Here is a 26641-nt window from a genome sequence, read left to right as displayed (position 1 = left end):
CCCCTGGAAGCAAGGTTGTAGCATGTTGGTGGGGGGGAGGGGTTGCTAAAGAAAGAAAAGGTAGAGAGTTCTTAGAAATTCAGAGTATAGAACAGAATGGACCAGGAGATGAATACGAATACTCATGGAAAATTATAAGTTTACAGATGTAAGATTAAGAATAATTAATAGAAAAGCAAAGATACCTAAACACAGAACACTTACTTTGATGTAATGACACATGGGAGGAATGACATGTTCACAGACAGAGATTGAAGGGTAAGAAGGAAAATACTAATGAGATTTGCAGAAGGAGGATTCTGTTTATACCCATCGGGGGGGGGGGACAACTATTGCTCTGATGATTCCTCTCCCCAAGCCCTCCATCCCTGAGATGGGCAGCTGAGTGAACTTCAAATGGTGAATGATAGCAGAAGAACCAAGCCAGAGATGTGGCAAAAGCAATAAGATGATTTTCTTTCAGAATTTGATCAAAGAATTAGGTTTTGATTTCGGAAGCTGTGACTGGTGGAGCTACCTTCTGCCATGTTATATATTTAAGAAGGTAAAGTGGGTCAACAGAGAACAACATGAAAACAGAGCACAGAGAAGCAAAGAAAAAATTAATCTACCCTATAAAAGAGAAAGGAAGTCCCTTGTGCCAGCTCAGTTCTGCATTTTCCTATATTTGTTTTGTGTGAAAAATCCCTTGTATTTTTATAATAAAGAATCACATAATAAAGTACAGAAGAGTGCCAGTACTATTAATATTTGATAGCTAAGAAACAATAAATATGTCCCTCTGTATTTTTTCTCTGCTGAAAGAAACTCAAGATACTACCGAAACATGTGAAAGAACAAAATGGGAAGGGGAGGAGGATAACAAACTTCACTTGTGTTTTTCTATAAATAAATGCAAAACCAGGAAATATCTGTGGATTAGGATTATAGACCATCTATGTATCTTAAAGACAAACACAGATTTCTTTTTTAAATGTGAAATTGATCTGTCTTACAACTAATTAATGTCCAATTAGGAAAAGCAGGTAAGTACATACCAGTTCTATACTTTTAACTATTGAGTCTACCCAAATTAATGAAATGCTAATCTTCTGATGTGAGAAAAACAATCAGTTTACAAATAAAATATGAACCATCTGGGTTTCCAAACTTTGCAAATTGTCCCCATCGGAATGAGCTTTGATATTGAGAGGCTGCAGCAATAAGGTTAATGTTATCATCATTTTCTCAGCACTTAAAAAAGCTGATTACTCAAAATGTGCTTAAAAAGGGATGAAGAAGTATTGGTTGAACAATTTTTTAATGTTAACATCAATCACCTGAAATAATTCCCTAAAACTGAAAGAGCTGGTGACTTAGCAATTATCAGAGAGGTAAGTGACATAACGTTAATATTAACTAAACAGAGCCAATTTTCCTTTCTTAAATTTTTTATTTAAATTCCAGCTAGTTAACATACAGTGTAATATTAGTCTCGGGTACACAATATACAGATTCAACACTTCCACACATTAGCCGGTGCTCATCACAACAATTGCCCCCGTTAATCCCATCACTTATCTTCCCCATCCCCATACCCACCTCTCATCTGGTGATTATCAGTTTGTTCTCTACAGCTAAGAGTCTGTTTCTAGTTTGCCTCCCTCTCTCTTTTACCTTTGTTTGCTCATGTATTTTGTTTCTTAAATTCTACATGAGTGAAATCATATGGTATTTATCTTTCTCTGCCTGACTTATTTTTCTTAGCATAATACTCTCTAGCTCCATCCATGAAATGGAAGATTTCATTCTTTTTTATGGCTGAGTAATATTCCTCTGTGTGTGTGTGTGTGTGTGTGTGTGTGTGTGTGTGTGTGTCTTCTTTATCCATTCATCGCTTGATGGACATTTGGGAAGCAGAGCCAATTTTCAGTTGTTTTCATTTGAGTAAGACGGGAAGCTGTGCTGGTCTAGGTCAGCTATAGAAAGCGGGTGGCATGTGTAGCTTCAGGTTCCATTCTTTCCCCTCTGGTAGAGATCACTATTAATTATGGCACTTGATTTCAGTGTATCTAGGTGTTGCCACAGATTCCTTTTCAACATTTTGTGAGAAAAAAACGAATTTGTCATCCCTACTAGTTAGGTTGTAATTTGTTATTGTTGTTGTTGTTGTTATTGTTAAAGATTTTATTTATTTATTTGACACAGAGAGAGCAATGTCAAGTAGGCAGAGAGGCAGGCAGAGAGAGAGGGAGAAGCAGGCTCCCCGCCGAGCAGAGAGCCCGATGCCGGGTTCGATCCCAGGACCCTGAGATCATCACCTGAAGCCGAAGGCAGGGAGAGGCCTAACCCACTGAGCCACCCAGGTGCCCAAAGGCTGTAATTTTTATAAAAGTACAGTTTGGGGGTCCAAGCAGAAGGTAGTGTTTGACGTCAACTCAAAATAAACAATGAAGGAGCACCTGGGTGGCTCAGTGGGTTAAGCCGCTGCCTTCGGCTCAGGTCATGATCTCAGGGTCCTGGGATCGAGTCCCGCATCGGGCTCTCTGCTCAGCGGAGAACCTGCTTCCTCCTCTCTCTCTCTGCCTGCCTCTCTGCCTACTTGTGATCTCTCTCTGTGAAATAAATAAATTAAAAAAAAAAAAAAAAAAACAATGAAGTATGTTTTGATCATTTTTCTCTTGGACACATATTTCATGAGAAAATCATAGCTTCCATTATTCAATAAAGACTGATAATGAAAATGTTTGGGAAATGCTATCACTTAATAAGCACCCCACTAAGTTCTAAGCACTGTGCTAAGTCCTTTATCATACTTACCTTGTTTAATTATAACAATAATTCTATGAGGTAAGAACTGGCATTTCCACTTTTACAGAGGTGGAAACCAAGATGTGAAATAATATGGTCAAGATTATTGAAAAATTTGCTAACAACGAGTATTTCATGGCAAGGTGCTCTGACTTCAATGCCTATTATCTGAACAATTACTCCTTCAGTCCAGGATTCAGAGGCAGGCTGACTGCCCTTTGTAGGAAAAGTTGTACTGCAATGACCTCATTGTGTAGTACTTGGAAGGAGTACTTACTCATTAATTAAGGAAAATTTTCCTTTGGCAAGAACAGTCCCTATTGTAATGAGAAGTACAGCACTCGTCTCCAATTTAATCGGGATTGGGATGCTTTCAGTTCTAATGGCAAAGCGGAGGCAGCTCTGAGTCATTACTTACGACCACACTCAGTCTTCAGAATAATCATCAAACACGGAGGGCCACATTCTTTACTTCAGGAAACCAGAGCAAAAATAGTTTACCTCCTTTTCCTTTCAACCTGAGTGGATTAGATTATTACCAGCAGTGGCTACTGACTTTAGAACAGTGGTTACTTCCTAGTGTCTCCCAAAGAGACATGGGCTGCATATTATTTTTACCACTTCCAAAGCCTCATAGAATCTGTACAAATATTTGTACTAAGGCTTTATTAGAATAATGAAGATGTAATGTGCCCTTGATTTTAATAAGGATTATAGCAAATCAGTATGGTTATTACAAAATGTAACCCCAAGTTGCATGTATTTCCTCCAAATAAATCTGGGGTCTAGGCACTTTCTGACAGCACTCACATCCTCGCTTTCAAATGTCTCCATCCCATATGATACTGTTACTGTTCATTTGTGCCCTATGTCACAGGAAATGAACCATAAAGTTGCATAATGGCTTTCAATTTTTACTATTTCGGAGTAACTATATTTGGCAGAATTACACAGTGAAACCCAAGTGCTGGGCTCCAGAACTCCTAGTCTGCAGGTCAGCACTTAGATTGCAACAGTACTATTTCTCCCCCCATTCCCACTTGTGGGGGGGGGGGAAAGCCTAAGGAGGGGATGCCAGCATTTAATGAGTACATGTTATGTGATAGAAACTATGTAATGCTTTTAGCTATTCTCTCATTGATCCTTTACAACAATCCAATAAAGCATGTGCCATTATTATCCCTGGATGGGAGAAATAAATAACTGAGATAGATTCACATAATAAATAGCTTAGTTGGGATTCATACCTGTCAAGGTATGCTGCTCTAAATGTCACAGACAGTGAGGCCTTTACCAGTTGTTCCAGATCTACTTTCCCCAGCATCTGTCTCCCTATACAGTGCTAGTTTAGATATTAATCCCTAGCATCTTCATTTTATCAGGGAGCAGAAGCTGGTTCCTGAATTTGGACTATGAATTTCCATACTAGAATCATTTTCTTTGTTTCAAAGAAGGAACACTGTATCTTATGTCAATGGAACCCTGATACATGATTGATACTTCTTCTATTTCACCCTATAAGGAAGGACCATTTGGGCACACAAAACTCGCAAAAGCCCAGAGTTTTATATGGGATTTACACTTTTCAACAGAGTTTTGATTATGAAAAATTAGAACAAATTAAAGGCTCTAGATAGGGGGAAAAAAAAAAAGAAGAGTCAGTTTCTACTACCAGCCATTATAATACTCTAAGTTATATAGCTTTACACCCTCCAAAGATTACTTTGTAGTACAGCACATGAAATTTTAGTTGAAATCTCTTAGCTGGTTCCATCATTCCTTTGATAGTGTGGTGCAGGGGATAAAGTCTGAGATCAGAAAGACATGGGTCTGAATCCTAAATTATTATATAAAAGCTTTGTGAGCTCAAGGAAATTATAACTCCCTGGACTAACTGGTAACTGTCTCCCTCCCACCAAAGAAAACAAACAAACAAACAAACCCACAAAACACACTCTGATAAATTACCAAAAACCAAAAATAAGATATAAAACAGTAACCACTGATGATTTTCTAATATGCTTTCAATAACGGCCAACAAGTACACACAAACAACCATCATTACACTTCATAATTCCCTCTCTTGTCTCATTCTCCACATACTTGCTCACAAATTACCACTAGATTTATATATGCTATCCATTCCAAATTCTCTTCTACAAAACTCTTTTGCATTTGTCTTTAGACCATGACTTCAAATATTATATCTCAAAAGCCCTTAACAGGCACACACACACACACCCACAAAAAGTGAATTAAGTTTACTAAAATAAAGAACATTTTCCATGTTGTAGGGGAAAAAAAACACAGCAGCAAATACCAAATATCAAAATATGATCAGGAAAATTCTTACAAACATTGCAACTGAACAACTTGCTTCCAAATTATAATTTGAGCCAATTCTTAAAAAAAAACACATTTCTTTTAGAAGTACACCTGCTGCACCGTATACACTTAGTGTGTGCTGTGTGTAGATGTGTACACACACACACACACACACACACACAGTTGCTTAGCTGCCCAAACTGAAAACATGGTCTTTGTTTTATGGAATACTAGGGACAGTCATACTGAAGATAAAGAAATAAGCTCTCAAATTATTGTGTCCTACGTGGAAATTATTCCCCAATTGTCAAGGACATTTTTAAGAAATTAAAACTTCATATCCATGGAGGTAAAGGTGAGAAAGGTGACCATTCAGTTGGATAAGAGATTCTTTCATTGTTGAAGAATAAAGCAAAAGAATGTATCAAACTTTATAAACTGACTTGACCTACCATCTATTCCACAGGTCCTCCTGTTTGGAAAAGTTAATCTGGGACATAACCTATCACAAGATGATAGTAAATTCTGTTTCTTTGGTGACATAATATGGAAGAGAAACCTAATTTCGTTAATCTATTCATACTCCTGCTCCTGACTGTAACATCATAGAGCATTTTTACGTTTTTAACAGAACTTTACATTTTAACAGAAGCATCTTCAACATTTATCTCAGGTAATTCTTACTTTTTTCTATGTTTTCTGTTTGTGTTTTGTTTGAGAAGTTCATGGGTATTTTGGTAAGACTCTCGTGCACTATTATGATAATATAATTGAAATAAGCAATGAAAAATTCTGTCACACAACTGTCAATATATATTATTTTATGTGGCCCACTTAATATAGCTGTAGTAAGGATTTATATGGTCTATTCAAGTAAAAGTGCTTAGACTATCTTCTTACACCTACATAAATGTAAAATTTTTCAATTTTTTTTTTACTTTTACACAGGTAAAATAAAATCTATTTTTAAAAGAAAAACCAGGATTCTTTTTTTGAGGCGCCTGGGTGGCTCAGGGGTTAAAGCCTCTGCCTTCAGCTAGGGTCACGATCCCAGGACCCTGGGATCGAGCCCCACATCGGGCTCTCTGCTCGGCAGGGAGTCTGCTTCCTCCTCTCTCTCTGCCTGCCTCTCTGTGAACTTGTGATCTCTGTCTGTCAAATAAATAAAATCTTAAAAAAAAAAAAAAAAAAACCAGTATTCTTTTTTAAAACTCAATTTAAATAATTGTATAGGCATATTAAAATATCAGGTTCTCCTTAAAAGATGATGGAAAGAAATTAACTAACAGGGATTAGGCGACATTTCTGACCAACCCAGATTCATTTGCCATGAAATACAGTTGTCTTTTGTATGCTTAGTTCTCACATCTAGAGTTGGGATCAACTTGTCATGTGCACTGAAAGACTATTCTGCCTCTGTCAAAAGTCATTTCGTTTTTCTCATCAGAGGATATACCAACCAAGATTCTTTATTCTCAATTCATATATCCTCATACTATGGACTGTCCCTTAGAACATGAACATGGTCTCTCTTCAGTCTCAATATTTTTATCAAGTTTTATCTTCATGAGGATCTTAACTGATAAGCACTTACATTCTGCTGTCATGGTAGCATGGCGGGAACATATTAAAAAAAAGTTTAAGGCTTTTGCTTTGCCAGTTTTTAAATGCATTTTCAATTATCCTGATTGTATCAGTTTTCTCTTGCTGCCACCACAAATTATCAAAAACTTAGCAGCTTACAATAATACAAATTCCTGATTTTTAGTTCCCCAGGTCAAAATACTGCCATGGGTCTCAAGGGTTAAATTAAGGCAGAAGCAGGGCTGAGTCCCTTTCTGGAGATTCTAGGGGAATCTTATCCCTTGCTCATTTCTTGGGGTTACAGAATTGAAATCCCAGTTGCCTGGCTGGATGCCAACTGAAGTCCATACCCAGACCTTCGAGGTCTTCTATGTGCCATGACTAGTGGCCCCCTTCACCTGTCTTTGAAGCTAACAACACTGGCTTGAGTCCTTTTCACGCTTCAAATCATACCTGTTTCTACCTGCATCTTACTTGACACAAGTCACAGGTTCTCAAACTACACGAACTTCTTTGAAGAGCCTAATATACTGATTAAATATCTCCCGATTCTCTAGATGGAAAGAGTCTGTGGTCTGAATACTACAGACAGTTTCACCCATAAAAGCTAAGCAAAATGATGCATCATGAAAATCTAAGAAAAGTGAACTGTGGATTTCTTCAACTTTTTAAATCTATATTTAGAGCACTGTCTGAATTTGTCACCATTTGGAAATCAGTTACCATTTGCAGAATGCTTCACTTACCAAAAAGTTGTGTGTGTGATGTAATCAGACAAGGCTGCCTAATCTTTCTTTAAAAAAAAAAAAAAAGATTTTTTTTTTTAATTTATTTATTTGCGAGAGAGAGTGAAAGTGCACAATCAGGGGGCAGAAGCAGAGGGAGAGGGAGAAGCAGACTCCCTGCTGAGCAGAGAGCCCCATGTGGGGCTCAATCCTAGGACTCCAGGATCATGACCTGAGCCGAAGGCAGATACTTTACTGACTGAGCCACCCAGGCGCCCCTGTCTAATCCTTCTAATACTATTTCAAGGGATGGTTGAAATCAAAGACACACTATTTCGAGTGAGTGTTTGTACTATACAAAGTAGCCTTCTAAGTGCTTTATTGTCAACCCTTGCTGTCATTCTAGAGGTAGGCTCTACTACTGTATTTTTAATACTATTCAAAAGATAAGGAAACTGAGGAGCAGAAAGTTCACATGGTCAGTCATAAGCTTAGCTGACATTTGAATACAGGGAGATGACCTCTAGACCAGCTCCAGCCACAAGCACTCTCAGTGATGACAGAAACGTTCACAGCAGCTCTCCCACGTAAGGTAATGTCTCTCTACATGTGGCAATTGAACACTCATAATGTGGCCAGTGTGACTGAGGGACTGAAGTCTCTTGACTGTATTTCACTTTAATTAATTTAAAGTTTTTTTTGTTTTTTTTTAAAGATTTTATTTATTTATTTGACAGAGAGATTACAAGTAGGCAGAGAGGCAGGCAGAGAGAGAGGGAAGGGAAGCAGGCTCCCTGCTGAGCAGAGAGCCCGATGCGGGACTTGATCCCAGGACCCTGAGATCATGACCTGAGCCGAAGGCAGCGGCTTAACCCACTGAGCCACCCAGGCGCCCCTAATTAATTTAAAGTTAAAAAGCCTCACGTCGCTAGTGGCTACCATTCCCGTGACTGTAATTCTAGGGGCCATCCTCTAAACACCTCACAGAATAGCCTCAAGAAAGTATTTTCCTACTCTTGATCATCTTTGACAAACATATGCCCGGCAATTCAAGTTTTGCCTTGCATTTCTGCGTTTGGAAACAGAACATGTCTAGCATTGTAAATAGCTTAATTTAACAGTTTATCTCTTGTAATGATTTGGGAAACAAAATAGGAAAGAAATCTGCTTGACAGACCATTTTATCTTGTCTTCCACTTCTGTGTAGGTGAAGAGAAATCACTTGTGGTTAATACACAGTATTGTGTAATAGAACATTGTGATATAAATTTAGCATTGATTTTCCCTGTGAATGCAAATAGCCTTTCTTTTTTTTTCTCTTCCTTTTGGTCTTTTTGTGGAAAATCTCAAACACACAAAAGAGCAAAGAGAATAGTATATTGAAACCCGTGTCTTCATTATTCAGCTTTAAAATTTATCAGCTCCTGGCGACTTTTATGTCTTCTTTACTCCCACTCACAAGATGAAGCAGATGATGTGTTTCAATTGATTGTAATTATGATTCTAATTGATGTTGAAATGGTCCCAATTTTGGCTAGTGGGAGACTATTCAATTAGCTGATGCATCCTTTTATTATCTGCATTTTATTCTACCAACTGCATCTTTAGGTTCATTTATTTAACTTTTTATTTTAGTGATTTTTAATGTAAGTTAATTTTATAATGAGGTAAAAATTTCCCAGTATTCTGAAGTAGAATATGAAAAGGAAGATATAGTAAAAAATAATCTGTATCCCAGTTCCCCCTACCCTTTTTTGTTTCCCCTCTGGGTAATAATTTTTATATTACAAGGCTTACCTGTCCATTAAAAATATATAACTTTGCTTTATTTAACAATAGTTCTGGTAATCATTCTGTAGAAATATGTAGAGATGTCCCTCATTCCTTTTGTAATAGATGCAAGATACTTCATTGTGTGGATGAGCTGTTTTTTTTCAACAAAGTCTTTATGGATATGTATTTGGTTTATTTTTAGACTTTTACTATTACAAATAGATTACAAATAGTTTTGCAATTAATGATGTTCTTCATAAATCTTTGTATATTTTTGCCACTACAAGACTTTCTGTCTTACCCAGATAGTCATGGGAACAAATGGAAGAACTCAAGACCTTTCTTTGACCTTTCTGTAGAAAGTCATTATGTGAAACCTAAATTTAGGCAGCCTGTGGGGATATGATCACTCACTGCATTGTTACCCATGCAAATGTTACCCATTGTTACCATGTTACCCATGCACCACACTTAAACACATAAAAATATAAAGGCAGTGGGTGACTTCTAACACTTTAAACACTCCTTGATCTCTCTTCTCAGTCGCAAAGCTAGGATGTCATACCAGAAAACAGTCACTGTCCCTCTTCCCAGGAAAGTTCCAGGACCATATCACTGTTACTTCCTAGCATGGTAATGCAGAGATAATGAAGCAGTTTTTACCAGCACCTCAACCTCTCACTAAATTATCACCTAAAGGAGAGATAGACCGTCAGCCTCAGCTGTTCAATCCCAGATCCTGACTGGGCCCTGTTTGCTTGAGCATAGGGTCACTGCACTTTAAAGATCTCATTCACAAAGGAGGCTCTCTGCAACTTCTTCTGGTGCTCCCCTCCACTGCCCGTGGCAGGAAAGTAAGCATGTTCAGCAGATAGTGTTTCTTTTTCTCCTTATCTTTCTCCATGTCTCTGTACCATCTATCTATTGCTGTTTCCCTCCATAGATCAAAAGGCCACATCTGTTCCCACAGGGAAGGAAGCCTCTTTCTTCTGCCACTTGGCAGGGAGTATGTAGCACTGGGGACAAATGTGACCTCATTTATACTGCACTTCTCTGCATACCCTCCTATGCTAGCAGATGCCATGAGTTGTTCTTTTATCTGAATATTTTCTAGGGCTAAACAGCTTAAGAAACACAGTGTTCTTCATGGTCTTATAAAACTTACCGGATTTGTCTGTACTATATGCTAGGGCCCCAAATATATCTGGTGACATATCACTACTTTACAGTTTTGTACCACTAATCTTCATTGTGTTGATCATCCTCACAAATCTAAACACATTTATTTCTCATGCTTTGGTAATAGAAACACTTACACAAAGAGCAGAGATCATAGGAGAATTCAATGTTTAATTATTTGAATAGTACCACTACTGCTTTTACTATCCACTGCAAAATGCCAAGCAAGAATTTGAGTATTAGATACAAGAGAGTCTCTCTTCCAATCAGTAAAGAACAAATGATTGATGTCTATTATGTGATTCAATTCCACAGCAAAGTATGGCTGTCACTAATAAATATAAGGGAGCCGTAAGTTCATTTTACAGGAGAAGGTTGAAGTGTCTGGCATTTGAGTTATAAATTAGCCTCCTTTTACCTCCAGCTGTATAACATATTTTTAAAATCTTATAATTCGGAACAGAAATATATCCTAGAGGATCAACTAATATTTCATAATGATTGATTGATAACTAACAAAAAAGTATTCTCAGGGCTGCGAAAATTGGTGACTTTATAATTCCTACTGCATTGAAATGTCTGCATATTAAAATAAAATGTGATATTTTTATAATGGCATCCTAGAAAAAGCATATCAACATCAGTCATCAGTTATGTGTTATTAGTAACAAAATCATACAAGTAAAAAAGTAAAAAAAAAAAAAAGAATCATGCCTAGAATCCCTGACCCATGTATAAGAGTTTGCTTAGCCTATGGTTCCAAGAAGGAGAGGGGGGGAAAAAACAGAGTAGCATTAACCACACTATAAGACACAGACTTAAAAATCATTGAAATTCTGGGCACATCTGGGTGGTTCAGCCAATTAAGTGTCTTCTTTTGGCTCAGGTCATGGGTTCTGGAGACAGTCCCACATTGGGCTGCCTGCTCAGTGAGAGTCTGCTTCTCCTTCTCCCTCTTTGCCCTCCATCCCAACTCCTGCACACACTCGCTTTCTCTCAAATAAATACAATCCTTTTAAAAAATCATTGAAATTCTATAAAACCCAGTTTCTTCATCCATTAAATGAGAGGTAATACCTTCCTCAAAGTTTAAAATATTAATGAGTTGATAAATGTGGAAGTCCAAAGCAGAGGCCAGTTATCTACCCAACTTCCCAAAGAACTTTAAGCACCAGCCTCAGCCCAATGAGGAAGAAGAAAGTATATGAAGACCCATGTCAGCTTGACACAGTGACCTGACCAACTACATTGTTTTCTCAGTTGTAGACCAAAGAAAGGCATTGGTGTCTGCCCCTCTCATGCTACAGAGCTCATGTGGGGCATTTCACTGTAGGAAATGACCTTGGTGCTCACTTGGGCCCAAGGAGGTGGAGTGGTACCCACAGTTACATGGCTTTATGAGTCATTGTGCTAGGAGAAGACCCAGGCCCCCTGACCCCTGACCCAGGGCCCTTTTGTACCAGTTTACACTGTAGCTTCACATGAAAGTGTTACTGTCATCCTGCCAATGTGAGGGACTTAAGTGGAGACTGAGCACATGGAGGCTTGGAGCAGGAAAGTGTAGATTTTGAGATCCTTGTTTGTGGAGGGTGTGCCAGAAATGGATGGGAATTTAATGAAATAGACACTGTATTAAAAAAAGAAGAAGAGGGGCACCTGGGTGGCTCAGTGGGTTAAAGCCTCTGCCTTCAGCTCAGGTCATGGTCCCGGTGTCCTGGGATCGAGCCCCACATCGGGCTCTGTGCTCTGCGGGGAGCCTGCTTCCCCCTCTCTATCTGTCTGCCTCTCTGCCTACTTGTGATCTCTGTCAAATAAATAAAATCTTAAAAAAAAAAAAAAAAGAAAGAAAGAAAGAACGAAAGAAAAGAAAAGAAAAGAAAAGAAAAGAAAAGAAAAAGTAAAGAAGAGAAAAAAAAAAAGAAGAGAGCCCAAACTTGCTTGGACTTCCAATGTTTTATCAACAGTATTATCATAGGAAAAGAGTCTGGCGACTATAGTCTCCTACTACAGAAATGACAGCTTCTTCTAATTCCCCTGCTGTCTTGGTTATACGACTGCTAGTACAAGAAAGACGAGATCTTTGGATTGAAAAGTAAGACAAATCTGGGTTAAAAGAACTGATCAGCCATTGGCTAATCACCTTGAACGACACACCAGCTCAAGTGCAAAGCAGCAAGAAAATCTCCGTACCAACCCCTTGCTTACCTTATGTATATACTTCCATGCAATATCAACTAAAGATTCCCTTCTTGTGACAAGCACAGACAATGATAATAATAATATTTAACGGATGTGCTGCATCCGTGTATTAAAATTATCACTGAATATAGCACTGCCTACCATACTTCCTGTCTTTTTCAGTTTCTCCAACATCCTTTAGGTAGTCAAATTTATACTACATCATATATAACTCTAATCCACCATCCTTTTAGTAGACAGGCAAAGTACGGTCACCTCGTCCAAACGTAGCCAACTCAAACACTCTACACCTGATCTATAACACTTCTAGGAAACAAAAAGCTATGCCACCTGGATTCCCTCTTTATAAAACATGAGAATGGGGCAAGTGGCAGAAGAATCAAAGCTGGAAAGCCATGATGAAGGATGATGCATGGTGAGGACATTAATTAGCAAATAGATGTAAGGTGAAGTCTATAGGTATTAAGACATAGCAGTCAACAAAATGATAGATTAACAGTAAGGACTCTCATTTGCAAGTGACACAAACTCTATTTAAATTGGCTGACACAGTACACAAGTCCACAGGGGAATTTTAACACAGACTGAAGCCAGGCACCAAAATGCTTGTACCAGGGAGTGGTACTATATTTCTGCTTCCTTGCGTGTTGGCTTCGCACTCTCAGGCTGGTCCTGCTCTCATGGTGGACCAGAGTGGCGCTGGTTTAATGGCATCATGGACCCAATTTAGGTGAAAAGGGGAACTGCACTTTCTGAGAATTCCAACAGAAGTCCCAAAGTCTGTGGTACTCTGGCTGGTCAAGTGCTATTCTCCTTAGAGTCTGGGTAAGCCTGAACCAATGAAAACAACTGAGATTTTAGAGACGCCATTAGCCAAGAAAGAAGGATGACATTACCAGAGTGAGGCTGAATGGGTGCTGAGCAGGCTAGTATTATACACAATGGTGGCCTACAACCTTTAGTCACTTATAACTGTAGTTTTTAAAGGTTATGAAAACCATATTACTAAACCAATAACAGTAATTTTAAAAAAACTACCCATATTTATATTCAAGGAGACATATCTATGTATCATCACCATCCAATTAATCTGCAAATATTAGTTGAACAAGTATCATTTGCCTAAAACCGACCCAAGCTCTGAGAATACAATGGCAAATACCAGGAGAGAAATATATGTCATAAGCATGTAAATAAATAAATAAATGAGAAAGTTATGCAGAGAATTAAAATATGGTGAAGGGCTAACATGACTAGGGGTGACATTTTAATGGGGAAGATTTCTCTGAAAATTTGATATTAAACCTGAATCTTGTCAAAAAGTTCGCATCCAGCTCATTGTAGGCAGATGGAAAAAGGATGGTACCCTTCATATATTCTATGTCACTACTCTATGGCATTTAATGACCAGGCAGCTTGAATGAAAAGGTTCTTCTAGATAAACTACACCTACTGCACCATAAACTAAGTTTTAATGCAATAACCAGTTTAACATGCTTCTTATCCACCAGAAACTAAGCTCCCTATTGGCAAGGACTTTTGATTTTTTGCTCAATCTATATCTATATAGATATCTACTATATATCTATTATATTATATTATCTATAGATAGGTGATCTATCTATACCCGTGTCTAAGTCTTGGTATGTACTCAGTAGATGTTCACAGAAAGAAAGGCCGCATTCAAAAGAATTGATTATATTGAAAATCTACTCATCTGACCTTTTGCAAAACAAATAATTCAATTCCTTTTTTAATTCCAAAAGGCATATGTAATCAATGTTGTAAAAGATTAACAAAGATATCATTGGAACTGTTTTAGAGTTGTTCAAAAGTCTCTTGTTCAGGAAATCTTCCAGAGCTTGGTTGAAAAAAAAAAAAAAATCAGCCTTCCTTCATAACAGATAATGACAGTAACTAAATCTTTTTGGACTCAGAATTGTACAAGTAAACAAATGTAACTTTCTGGTGACATCAGCACAATTTAGATACCAAATACACAAATGTGTTGATGTAGAAGCATCAGATGTTTCTGGCTTTCAACTTTCGTTCCTGATTATAATTTTGTTATTGTAGCCTCTTCTTTACTACTGCTACGTTGACACAGTGAAAACAACTGCTGCTTAAGGGGGAAGATGATTATGCAGTTCATCGAGGATTTTCCCTCCCTGAAATAAATGTTGCTTATTCTGGAAGTTATATGGAAATTAAGTTGAAATACAGAAGAGGAATAATTGACAGAGTTCAGACATGTGACAGCAAACACTGAAGGGAAACAGTTCCACAAAAGCAAATGTTCAACCCTAAATCAAGGGCTTGTAGAAAAGCCCTAAGAAACAGGTTTAGAATGATGCAAGGGGTGCCTAGATGGCTCAGTTGTTTAAGCATCTGATTCTTGGTTTTGGCTTGGGTCATAAGATCAAGCCCTATGCTGTGCTCTGTGCTTAGTGGGGAGTCTACCTGAGGTTCTCTCTCTCCCTATCCCTCTGCCTCACCCCCTGCTCATGCTCTCTCTCTCTCAAACAAATAAATAAATAAATCTTAAAAAAAAAAAAAGAAAGAAAGAAAAGAAAAGAAAAAGAATGATGTGAGAAGTCATCCAGGTTATCTGCTTAGAGAGCACCTTTGGCTGAGCACTAAGTGGGATGTGCAGAAAAACATATAACAGAAAGAAGAGTAAATGGAGACTTGACCTTATTTTATACTGTAAGCAAGGGAAGAGGAGCTTTTGGTTGCAGGACAAATTAATACATCCATATGGAGGTGTGAGAAGACAAGAAATCATGACTGCGAGAACAGGAAAAACACATGGTATGTGCACATGTTCGCCCCCACAAGGAATTCCAAGAGACACAAAGAATGTTGCAAAGGAAAACAATATCCCTTGTAGCTACACCTCTAGATGGAAGGCAAGAGAGAATGCTGAGATCTGCGGCAGGTTGCTCACGACACAACAACAGCATTTCATGCCCTCAGATGGGTGATAGCCGTGCTGTCACTTGGGGCAGGGATAAAGCTATATGTTACGTTCCTGTGCTTTAGAGAGTGGGGTTGATCATAACTACTAGCTGCAGTGGAAAGTTTCTTCCAGTAAACACCCTCCCAGAGTAGAGCCTCATAAAAAAACAAGTGACCATAGGAATCAGGTGTTGACCACAAAATTGTACAAGTGGGTGCGGTACAGGAACTGAGTGTGTGGGGAAATGTGTATCGAGCTGGGGAGCTGGGGAGCAAAGAACTGGAATAAAGGAGGAGGCAACAACTGCCCTCCGTCTCATCCTTAGGCTTGGTGGAATGCAACCTCAGTGTCACTCTATTCCTACCCTGAAGGTTCAGTGAGATAAAGCTTGTGAAGCCCTGACGTGATCCTGGCACACTGCAACTACGAAGTAAATTATTATATGTATTGCATGATAGAGCTGCAGATGTATATTTTTTAAATTATTAATAAAATTATATTTTATTAAAAATAAAATTATAATAATTATAATAAAAATTCTGCTCTCTTTGGACTATGGTTGTTCTGACTCACAAGTCCAAAATTATGACACTGTTCAGACTAACAGCTGTCTGTCTACTTACGTCTAAATGCAGGAATGTCCACCTTTACTTGTGCTAGAACATTTGCAGATATACAGAACACAGCTTTTAATTTTAAAAAGCATACAATTCCGTAAGAGTGATTATACCAATAGTTTGAATGAAGCACATTTGAGACTAGATTCCAAACTTTAGCCAGTGTGCTTGTTTTCAACTCAACCCAAATGTATTTTTTGAGGACTGGCTCTATAAAAGACAATCGGATGTGTTATGCGCTGCAAGTGTCTTACCACTTAATAAGAGGAGATAAAACAATTAAACAAATAACTGTAGCTTTAATCAGCTTTCTGTCTTATAAAGAAAGACTCTCCTCTTCAGCTAGGAGAGTCAGCAGACAATTCAATGACCACGCAAAAGAACTAGGATGGGACAATCTCCTATTGGTAACTTTAAAACCACTCTTTTCCCTAGTACTTCCCTCTTGTAATTTTTTCTACATTTAGATTTGATGGTCTCTGAAAGTTAAAAACAGAGTTCCATTTATGGTTGGTTTTTGTGCTGGGTACTCTGGAAAAGACAGTTAATATATAGAAATTGCAGATGGCTTGTGAAAGAGGTCTATGTGATCAGGTAGGATCAGGCAACAGCCCAATATTTTTCTATCTCTGCCTTCAACTATTCTTTGTCAGATATCCTTTGTTCTTTACTAGATGATAACTTGAATGGGTTGTTAGTCTTCTAATGACAAATGCACTGTGGTTCTTAGGCATAACGCTTTTTTTTTCAATTAGTAAAATAGAATTATTTTTACTCTTTCATTCAATCCCAAGCTTTTTCTTACCCCTAAGCTCACAGTCTGACCAAAGCTGGTAAGGTAGGTATGGTCCATTCTTTCTCTCTCCTATCCAACTTCCTTTTGTTCTGGTAGCATTTCCAATTTGGGGGCAAGAAAAGAGAGCTGAAGTTTTACTTAATTGGCAAGATTTCCCTAATTGCCATCTGTTCAGGATAGGTCTTTCATAGCTATCAGATGCCAAATAAGTCACTTTGAAGCCTATCTCTGGGACCTTTCCCCACTGGAAAGTATGTCTTTGCACCACTCAATGATCTCATCAATAGAAATCCCCACACATTTCTTACAACTTTTCCTTGGCTACTGCCTCCCACTGTGTCTGTCAGTGAACAGAGCCAGAAGCTATCTTATGTGGGGTCCTTTGCAGATGACGCAAGCTCAGCTACTTTTTTGTCATGCCCGCTTTGGCCACGGGTATATTTCATGCACCCTGGCCCCATCAGTTAGTTCAAGGGAGGCCTTTCTCCAACACCTGCCATCAGAAGATCTCCAGACAGACCCCCTGCACCAAGACTTCCACAGAGTAGAGGCACACACCAACCAGCATCTTTGTTCCAAATTTACACTCACATCAAACTGTATCAAGAGCTATTTCAAATCTGCGTTCAGGGACAACACTGTGGAGCCTTTGAGATCCTGTATTTCAGAAAACTTCCATCATTTATAGTACAATGTCTAAGTCTCCTCTTGTGAAAAGCCCCTCCCAATCTCTGTAAGAAGTTCTTTTGCTGTCCTTTTCCCTGCTCAAGAGATGGGGAGTATTCATCTCCTGCCTCATGGAGAAAGGAGGGAAATTCCATAGTGTGTTTTATTCCTATGTATTCACTTCAGATAAATTTCACATTCAATGAATTTCCAACCTTTCCCATGGGCAGTTGTGGTACCTGCTAGCACAGTTGGGCTAAGTCTTAGGAAATCCTAAAAAGATACATGCCTTATTTCTCTTTAGAAGAATTTCTCTTTAGTACCTCAGACTAGTTTCTTCAAAGCAAACAATGAAACAAGTGTTATGTTAAAGAGAAAAAAGGGAACAACACCATGGCAACGAAAGAGAGTCCAGGGTGCCTGGGTGGTTCAGTGGGTTGAAGCCTCTGCGTTCGGCTCAGGTCATGGTCCGAGGGTCCTGGGATCGAGCCCCGCATCGGGCTCTCTGCTCAGCAGGGAGCCTGCTTCCCCCTCTCTCTGCCTACTTGTGGTCTCTGTCAAATAAATAAATCAAATCTTTAGAAAAAGAAAGAAAGAAAGAAAGAAAGAAAGAAAGGGAGAAAGAAAGAAAGAAAGAAAGAAGAAAGAAAGAAAGAAAGAAAGAAAGAAAAAGAAAGAAAGAAAGAAAGAAAAAAGAAAAAAAAAAAAGAAAAGAGAGGCCAAACAAGGTAGCCACATCAGGCAATGTCCCTGCAATACAAATGTAGCTGGTCATTAGAATGACCAATTGGGGAACTAGAGTGCAAGCTGTTAAGGTTATCCCATCCAAGACTGTACTACCAGAATGGTCAGTCATTGCAGAAGTCTACAGAAGGAAGGAGAAAATGTCCAGGCATCTCTAGCTCTCTGTTTACGATGATTTTGGGAGATCTAGTCAAGTACCAACAACCCTTTGTATATTATCCTGGAAGAAAAAATAATAGCAAAATCCTATCTTTTGTTCTACTTGTAATTTGATTTATATTGTAACAATATATAGGACATAGAAGGAATGAAATAGGCAAAATATGATTTATAATACATTGTAATATTGGAACATAGTATAATACTCTATTGTAATATTAGCAATTCTAAACACTTCTCACAGAAGTTTTACTCTGATACGTATGGCCAAATAGGACACCACATTGAAAGAACAGTGTCATAATGTCCCCTGTGATTCTGATATCCCAAATCTATATAATTCAAAGATCTAATTAGCTAGAGCTACTAAAGGAGACTCTTAGTACTAATATTACACTGAACAAATTCTGGACACATCATAATGTGTGAAGCGTAGGAGAAATCATAGCTGGTTGATCAAAGATGAAAATTTTTATTACGAGCCATGCAAAATGTGTAGAGAAGACACTGAAGAGAGTAATGCAATGGAGGTATCACCTTGAACAAAAACAGGAAAAGAAGACTGAGTAGTTGTTGTTGGGGGAGAGAAAGAGGAGAAAAAAAACTGAAAAGGTAAGTTTGAGTGGTTTTTAAAGCATAAATTCATTCAGCAACCAACGGGAGGTTGCTGACCAGGCAAGGAACAATAGATTGTTGTATGTATTTGATTTAGATAGTAGACTCAACTGTCTAATATATCTAGACATGGTTAGGTATCAAAGTTAAACTTTCAAAGTTAAAGTTATCAAAGTTAAAACAATGACGCTATACGCATATGAGTAATGTCCGTCCGCATAATCCAATTTGATCACATAATGCAGTGACTCAGAGATCAAGGGAATAGTATCTGATGTTTAGAGTTGGATTGTAATATCTGCAGGGGGAAGAAAGACAATATTATATATTAAGACTAAATGAAGGTAGGTTAATTTGGTAAAATAAGTTATAAAATTAAGGCATTAACACTGACATGAAATCAAACTTACATGCTACAGCAGTGTATATCCAAGTTCAAAATACCCTTCAAAGAAAGGAGAGCAAAGAAATATGTGAGAGTGTAAAAGGGTACTAAATTAGCACTCCGGTAATTTTGTCTGTGCTATTAACTACTTACAAGACCACTTCTTGGTCCTCTAATTTCCCTCTGCAAAATGAAGGTGTAGAATGTACTAATCTTCAAGTCATTTGTAGCTCTATCTTTCTGTGTGGAGAGGTTTTTTACATGGTGGAAAGATCAATGGTAAGGAGTGTGCTTCTTATAATAGACTAATTAGAGGTGATTTAACAGCACAAAAGATATGTGGCTCATTAATGATCACAAGATCAGAAACCATGCAGTCCATTATTTTTTTTCTTTTTCATCTTTTTTGAAAAGTGTTTAATTCTCTTCTTGAGAACTCATATGAGAATAATTTATATTAAGACGTTGTCGTCACAGTTAATGGACCTAATGAAATGTAACCAGGCTCCAGATTTCACTTTTGACACTGAAAATTGATCTTACTAAAATGTTTCAACATATGAGTAACATGTTTAGAAGTCATTCCTTTACCCCATTTTGTAATGTTTATACTGCCTGCAATTTGAAAGCCCTTGAGGATGATTTGCCTGTTTATTTTTAATATAGAGGCTTCATAACATTCCCATCTTGTAGCCTAAATAGCACATCACTTATTTTCTCAAGGCAACGGCAAAAATGATTGATAGCATTTTACTTTCTAGAGGAAGCACAGAGGGTGCTTCACAGTTTCTCTTGTAATTAATTGAGACTCCCACAAGAACATATGTTGGTGGGCATTGCAATGGGAAAGTGTTAAAGGAAATAGATTCATTTCCACTTACAGCCAATGCTATGTGAACGAAAGCAGAATCATCACTACAATGTTGAGCAAAAGAAAATTAAAAAGTGACTCTATTTCAAATTCAGTCTGTTTGGCAACCTCTAATTCATAATTAGCTGGTGTTTCAGGGAAGATTAATTAGATGGCCCTAACCATGCAATCACAGGTAAATTTTTTTTATTTTTCTTCAGCATTCTAAGCAAGTAGAGCTCACACATACATGCTAAATTCTTTGGATCCACCAAAATGCAATTCCTGTATAAAAGGTGGGAATTTAATTACTAAGTATTTGGTATTTAATAAGCATATATTCCTTTGACCAAAGAAGCAAATTATGGTGCAAACAGCAGGATTTTTAGTCAAGGCCTGTGTTTGACTCTTTGAATCCTGTTTTCACCACTTAATATGGACTTCTGCCTCATCATTAAGAAAGGTTGTTATATTGATTGAAGAAGAATCTATAATTTGGCCTCCAGCTATGTAACATGGGAGTAGACTCTCAATGGCTCTTCATCATTCACAAAACACATCACACTACTTTATGCTTTGACCATGCTAGTTCCTCTGCCTGATGTGGTATTTACATTCTTCTCCAGCTGTCCAATTCCATCTGTTTCTTCAATATCAAGATCAAGGTTCTGAGAAGTATGGCCAGTGAGCCAAATCTACCCACCTCAACCCCACCCTAGTTTTGTCAACACAGTTTTACCAGAACTCAGTCCTGCCCATTTGATTTTGTATTGTTGATAGCTGTTCAAACCACTACAAAGCAGAGTTCAGTACTTGAGACCAAAACCACATGGCCCACAAAAACTAAAATATTTTTACTATCTGACTCTTCGCAGAAAATTCTTGCCAACTCTTGATGGAGAGAAAGTCTCATCTTCTCTATGCTGCCTTTCCTGCCTACAAAAACCTTGTTCAATATTCCTTGAGCGGTAGTTTAACCTTCATGTTAACATGAACACAGGAAAGTAAGGACTGCATGTTAGTTTTCCTTTTCTTTTTTCTTTCCCCCTGATTAACATAGTATCTGACACTCAAATATATTTTGGTTTGGATTTAAAAACAAATGACTGAATATAAAATCTCCTAAAATTAATATATAGAGTGACTGTCATTCCAGTTAGAAGACAAATTACATTTTTTAAGTTTTTTGTTTATGGAAACATATACACACATGTCCTCCACAATTTGGAAAATGTTCCGGAAGCTGATAGATATGTTGATGTCTCAGAATAAGAGGGTGGACCTCTGATCATGGCAGAAGGGCTCTAACAAGTCCTTCTAATTGAAACATCTAATGAATTTCATGTCTTATGTGACCTATTCCAGTTTGTTACACGTTATGTGTAACATATACTCATGTTACTCATTATGGCTTTATAACACAGAGAATTATTATTGAGTTGGGCTCAAATTTGATTCAAAGCCATTTTTTCCTGACTGTAATACTTCCCACCCCCTGCTTTCTGGTCTCTTAACTTTAACCTCTCCTGATAGAAAGTGTCCCTATTCCAAATGTGACGGAGTATTAACTCTGTCACTTTGAGTATATGCCAGGTCTATTTAAATGGTCCCGAATCTATGATTTTTATCTTTGAAAAGAACATATGGGAAATAAAAATCTAGGGTTATAAAACTGACTTTATTCTCATGCTAAACAACATTTATTTACCTTATAATAGAGTATCCCTGCATATTGTTAATTATAAATGCTCATTTAGCATTTATTTGTAAGTTGTATGAAAGATAAAAATATTACCTGGCTTAATTACTAGCTATATTGTTACTGGTATTTGTTAAGTAAACACAGTATCATATGCCTAAGAGATTTCCCCAAATTGATTTTGTAGTCAGATTTTTATTTTCTCCTCTTTACTTCTCTTGATCGAATAATGCCAAGGTCAGGAAGTGTTCTGTAGACAATTCGGAGTTCCTTGCAGTTTTAATTTTACTTTTATTTTTTTTAATGTTCCTTTTTTTTTTAATTTTATTATCTATCTATTTATTTATTTATTTATTTACTTGCTTGCTTATTTTAACATATAATGCATTTTTTGCTTCAAGGGTACAGGTCTGTGAGTCATCAGTCTTACACAATTCACAGCACTCACCATAGCACACAATTCTAAAGGCATTATGAGTTCACTCTTTCTGGGCCTTAAAAATAGTGGCCACCCACTGGTTTTTATCTTTTAAGGATTTGCAAATCTATTTCAAGTTTGCCCTTTTATATATCTGGATAAATCAGGCCACCATTACTGATTCTTACAGGGTTTTGTTTGTTTGTTTGTTTGCCTTGTATATCTGCTATAAGAGGTTTATACCCATGATTACCCAGCTCTGGTGCACTTGCTAGGGTTTGTGTGCCTTCCTCGTAAATATTGCCCTCCCAAGATTCCTGGAGCATCAAACTAATACCATCTTTTATTAATGCTTCAGGATATAGACTGCAACAGAAGTGAATGATATCCAAACTTAATTGCCATAGAAAATAGGGATTATAATCCAGATTATCTAGAATTCAGCACTGAGAACAACAGCACTCAGAAGAGAGAATCCGTGCAGTTACAGAGGCCCTAGAGAGCCACTATTCTGATGGTCACTGCTTTATCATTAGCACCTGTTTATAATGCAGTCACCTGGGGGCTATCTGAACTATCTCCCCAGAACTATGAACTACTAACCAATAAAACACAGATGTATAATTATATAATTAAAACTCTTAAGAAAAGAGGGAGGTTATGTTAGAGATAGTAGCAATGTGTATGTGTGTTTGTGTATATGGTATTGATTGAATATTGGCATTATTTTTGGCTGCCTAGGTCTAATTCTCATTTCTTCTTATAAAAGCATTTCCCATGTGAGAATTACCTTTCCATCCATATGCTTTCTGTTTTTTAAATCTACCACAGTGTCCTACTTTTTCCTAGCCAAGAGGAGAGCATATGGCCCAAGCCAGTTAATTATGATCTCTATCTCTCTCTTGAGTTTTAAACTTAAACACTGAAGTTTGGAGACAAAGGTTTAAAAAATATCCCAGGGCTGAGTTATCCTCTGAAGAAACAGGTTGTTCATCTCATGCACCTGGATCACTGGGTCTACCCAAAGGTAGCACCGTACTGTTCTATTTCAAATCTGTGAGCCATATCATAAGCTTCCAATGAATTTCTTTTTGACATACAGATCCAGAGTAACTCTCTTTCTCTCGAAAAACAGCATACCTAACTTAGTTGTTCTTAAACGTCTCTAGAGATGAAAATTGCCTGGAGAGTTTTAAAAAATGCCATTCCCTCAGAGGTAATTTAAAAGGATCTCTGAAGGAATATACTCAGTGTTGATTTTACAAGCTCCCCTGATTCTAATCTGTAGCCAGGGTTGTGGCCAAATTTATACAAAGAGCTACTGTTTGATTATCCTTGTTGAGTACCAACCATGTCTTCTCATTATTGCCTTATACACTTTAGAGTAAATGTTCTCATTTATGATGGGAAAACTAATCATACAATGTTAAAGAATTACCAGAGGGTCACAGAGACTAATGATAAAGATGTAATTCATATCTTGATTTGGATTATATTACTTCCAACTGTCCACTTGACCAAAAACTTAGAAAATGGGGTTAATGCAATTACAGCTGAATTTAAAGTTGTGGTTCCTATTACTCTAGGAGGAACAGAAGTTGTTTTCAAACAAATTCCTATCTGAAAAATGAATTTCCATTGAAAAAGGGTAGTTGAAGCAGAGGATAATCTGCACTGCGCCCTTCTTTCTCATCCCCTTCTCATACAGGCTGAGGGACCTCAGGGTCCATGTAGATCACACCAGGAGAACTTCTCATCGAAGCAGCTTAGAAAAAGAGGAAAAAAAGGACCAAAATGGATTATGTATTTCTTATTATTTGATAAGAAAGAGCTTATCAATTTGCAGAGAGAGAAACTGATCCTGTGGTTTCCAAATTCTAAAAGAAATTCTCTAAAGGTAATGAAAATGTCATTGGATAACATAATAGGTATTCTCTGAAGTGATCATTGACAAGATGCAGTGATGCTTCTCTGGTTTTCTCTTATGCAACAAGACAATAATACATGGAGGTGAATTTAACAATCTCTAAAATCAAGCTATACAAACTCTGAAGATTCAGTTCTATTGAATTTCTCTATACTCAAGAGCTCTACAGGATGCTAAATAAATGGCTCGGCAAGTCAGTTCTATCAGTGTTTCAGGAAAAAAAAAAAAGTCAACCCAAGGGAGTCCACCTGAAAATCTCTTGGTTTGCTCTATGCATGGTTCCTTCTTTCCTTTACTCTGCTCTGCAAATTCCTAGCTGTTTTAGTTCCCCTCAAATTCCTATCCCTGCTTCCCAACTAAGCAAGACTACAGAGCTCCATGTTGGACCTGTTTCACACCAGCAGCCTGGAAATGACTTCCAGGCAGTAAACGTTACAACCATAAGGCACGAAATAGTTGTTTCCTTTCTTTTCAAGAATATAGTCCTGCATTTTTGTTGTCTAATGTCTGGAAATAGATGTATTTCTTTAATTATAATATTTGGTGTACTTTTTAAAAGATTTAATTCATTTATTTGACAGAGAGATAGTGAGAGAGGGAACACAAGCAGGGGGGCGTGGGAAAGGGAGAAGCAGGCTTCCTGCTGAGCAGGGGACCCTAATACAGGGCTAGATCCCAGGACCCTGGATCAGGACCTGAGACAAAGGCAGATGCTTAACAACGGAGTCACCCAGGTGGCCCCATTTGGTGTACTGTTTATAAGGGCTTTTTGTTCTGTTTTGGTGAGACTGCAGTTCCTGTAGCAGTTAATTCTTCACGGACAGCAAGCAGATTCTGTCAGTCTGTCTCTCTTCTCTCCCTTTTTATTTTTATTTTTTAACTTAAATCAAAAGATACTTTGGTTAAAAAGAGCAACCTCTAATTACTATATATAGACAAAATAAAATCAGGGCACTTGGCTAGCTCAGTTAGTAGAGCACACCACTCTTGATCTCAGGAACATAAATTCAAGCCTCACGTTGGACAGGACCTACTTCAAAAAAAAAAAAAGAGAGAGAGAGGAGAGAGAGAGAAAGAAAAGGTATAATTACTTTCTTTCCTCAAAATATTTTTATATAATATCATCTTAATTACTAAGGGATTTTATTGAAAGTGTAGATATGTTATGAAATCTTTCTAATCACATGCAACTGATTCCTATGTCATAAACACAACAATAAATCCAATGCTTCTCCAGGTGAAGAATTTGTGTTAAGTAATTATAGAAAGTGCCATGATATATTGCCCATATATCTGGGTAGATGATAATTTTAATCATTAAAGGCTTCTAGTTGCATAATTATTTTAAGAAAAGGATCTCAAAGACCAAAACCAAGTGAGTAGAAGATCCATTTTTACTAAGGGGTCATTCACATGATGGATGTTGCATAGGTGTGGGTAGAAGAGGGTAGTCAACATACACAGGTCTATTGCTGCAGGAATAAAAAGTTTCTCAGACTTTGCTCCCTTACCCAAAATGTCTGCGAAGTGAAAAACATACAAAAGGAGAGAGCATCCTTTCTTCTTTACATAAATATGCCACTAATTAGACATACCAGAACAAAACGTTGGTTCTTAGAAAATACAACATAGATATCCTATGGAATACAAATAAATCAAGAAAAAAAATGGAATTTATTTTTTTAAAAGAGGGAAATAAATACGTATACAATTGAAATTTTAAAATCATAAAAACATGTACCATCTGAATTTTTCACCTAGCACTTTTCTTGATCCTCTTTCACACGATGCTGTCCATTTCCTGCAAAATATCGCCATCACAGACAGCAATAATCTCCAAGCTGCAAAAATCCACTATCATTTTCTCGTTTTTATTTTATTTGTTTATTTACCTTACTGACTGACTGACTGACTGACTTAATTATTTCAGAGAGAGAGAGTGGAACAGGGGTGGGGAGCGTGGACTGATGGGGGGTTTGATCCAGCAACCCTGAGATCATGACCTGAGCCAAAACCAAGAGACTGCTACTTAACCAACAGAGCCACCCAGGTGCCTCTCCAATGTCATTTTCAGTCCTCATGTAGGTTGTCTTGATAGCATATGACATAGTCAATCACTGCTTCCCTTTTGAAATTCTTTCTTTCCTTTGTTTCCATGACAAGACAGATTTCTATTCCTATTCTATTTCTCTTCTTACTTCACTCTTTCTCAGTATCTTTTTAAAAAGGTT

Source organism: Lutra lutra, chromosome 10, assembly GCF_902655055.1.
Source record: "Lutra lutra chromosome 10, mLutLut1.2, whole genome shotgun sequence".
Taxonomy (NCBI): Eukaryota; Metazoa; Chordata; class Mammalia; order Carnivora; family Mustelidae; genus Lutra; species Lutra lutra.
Note: the sequence above shows the minus strand (reverse complement) of the source record.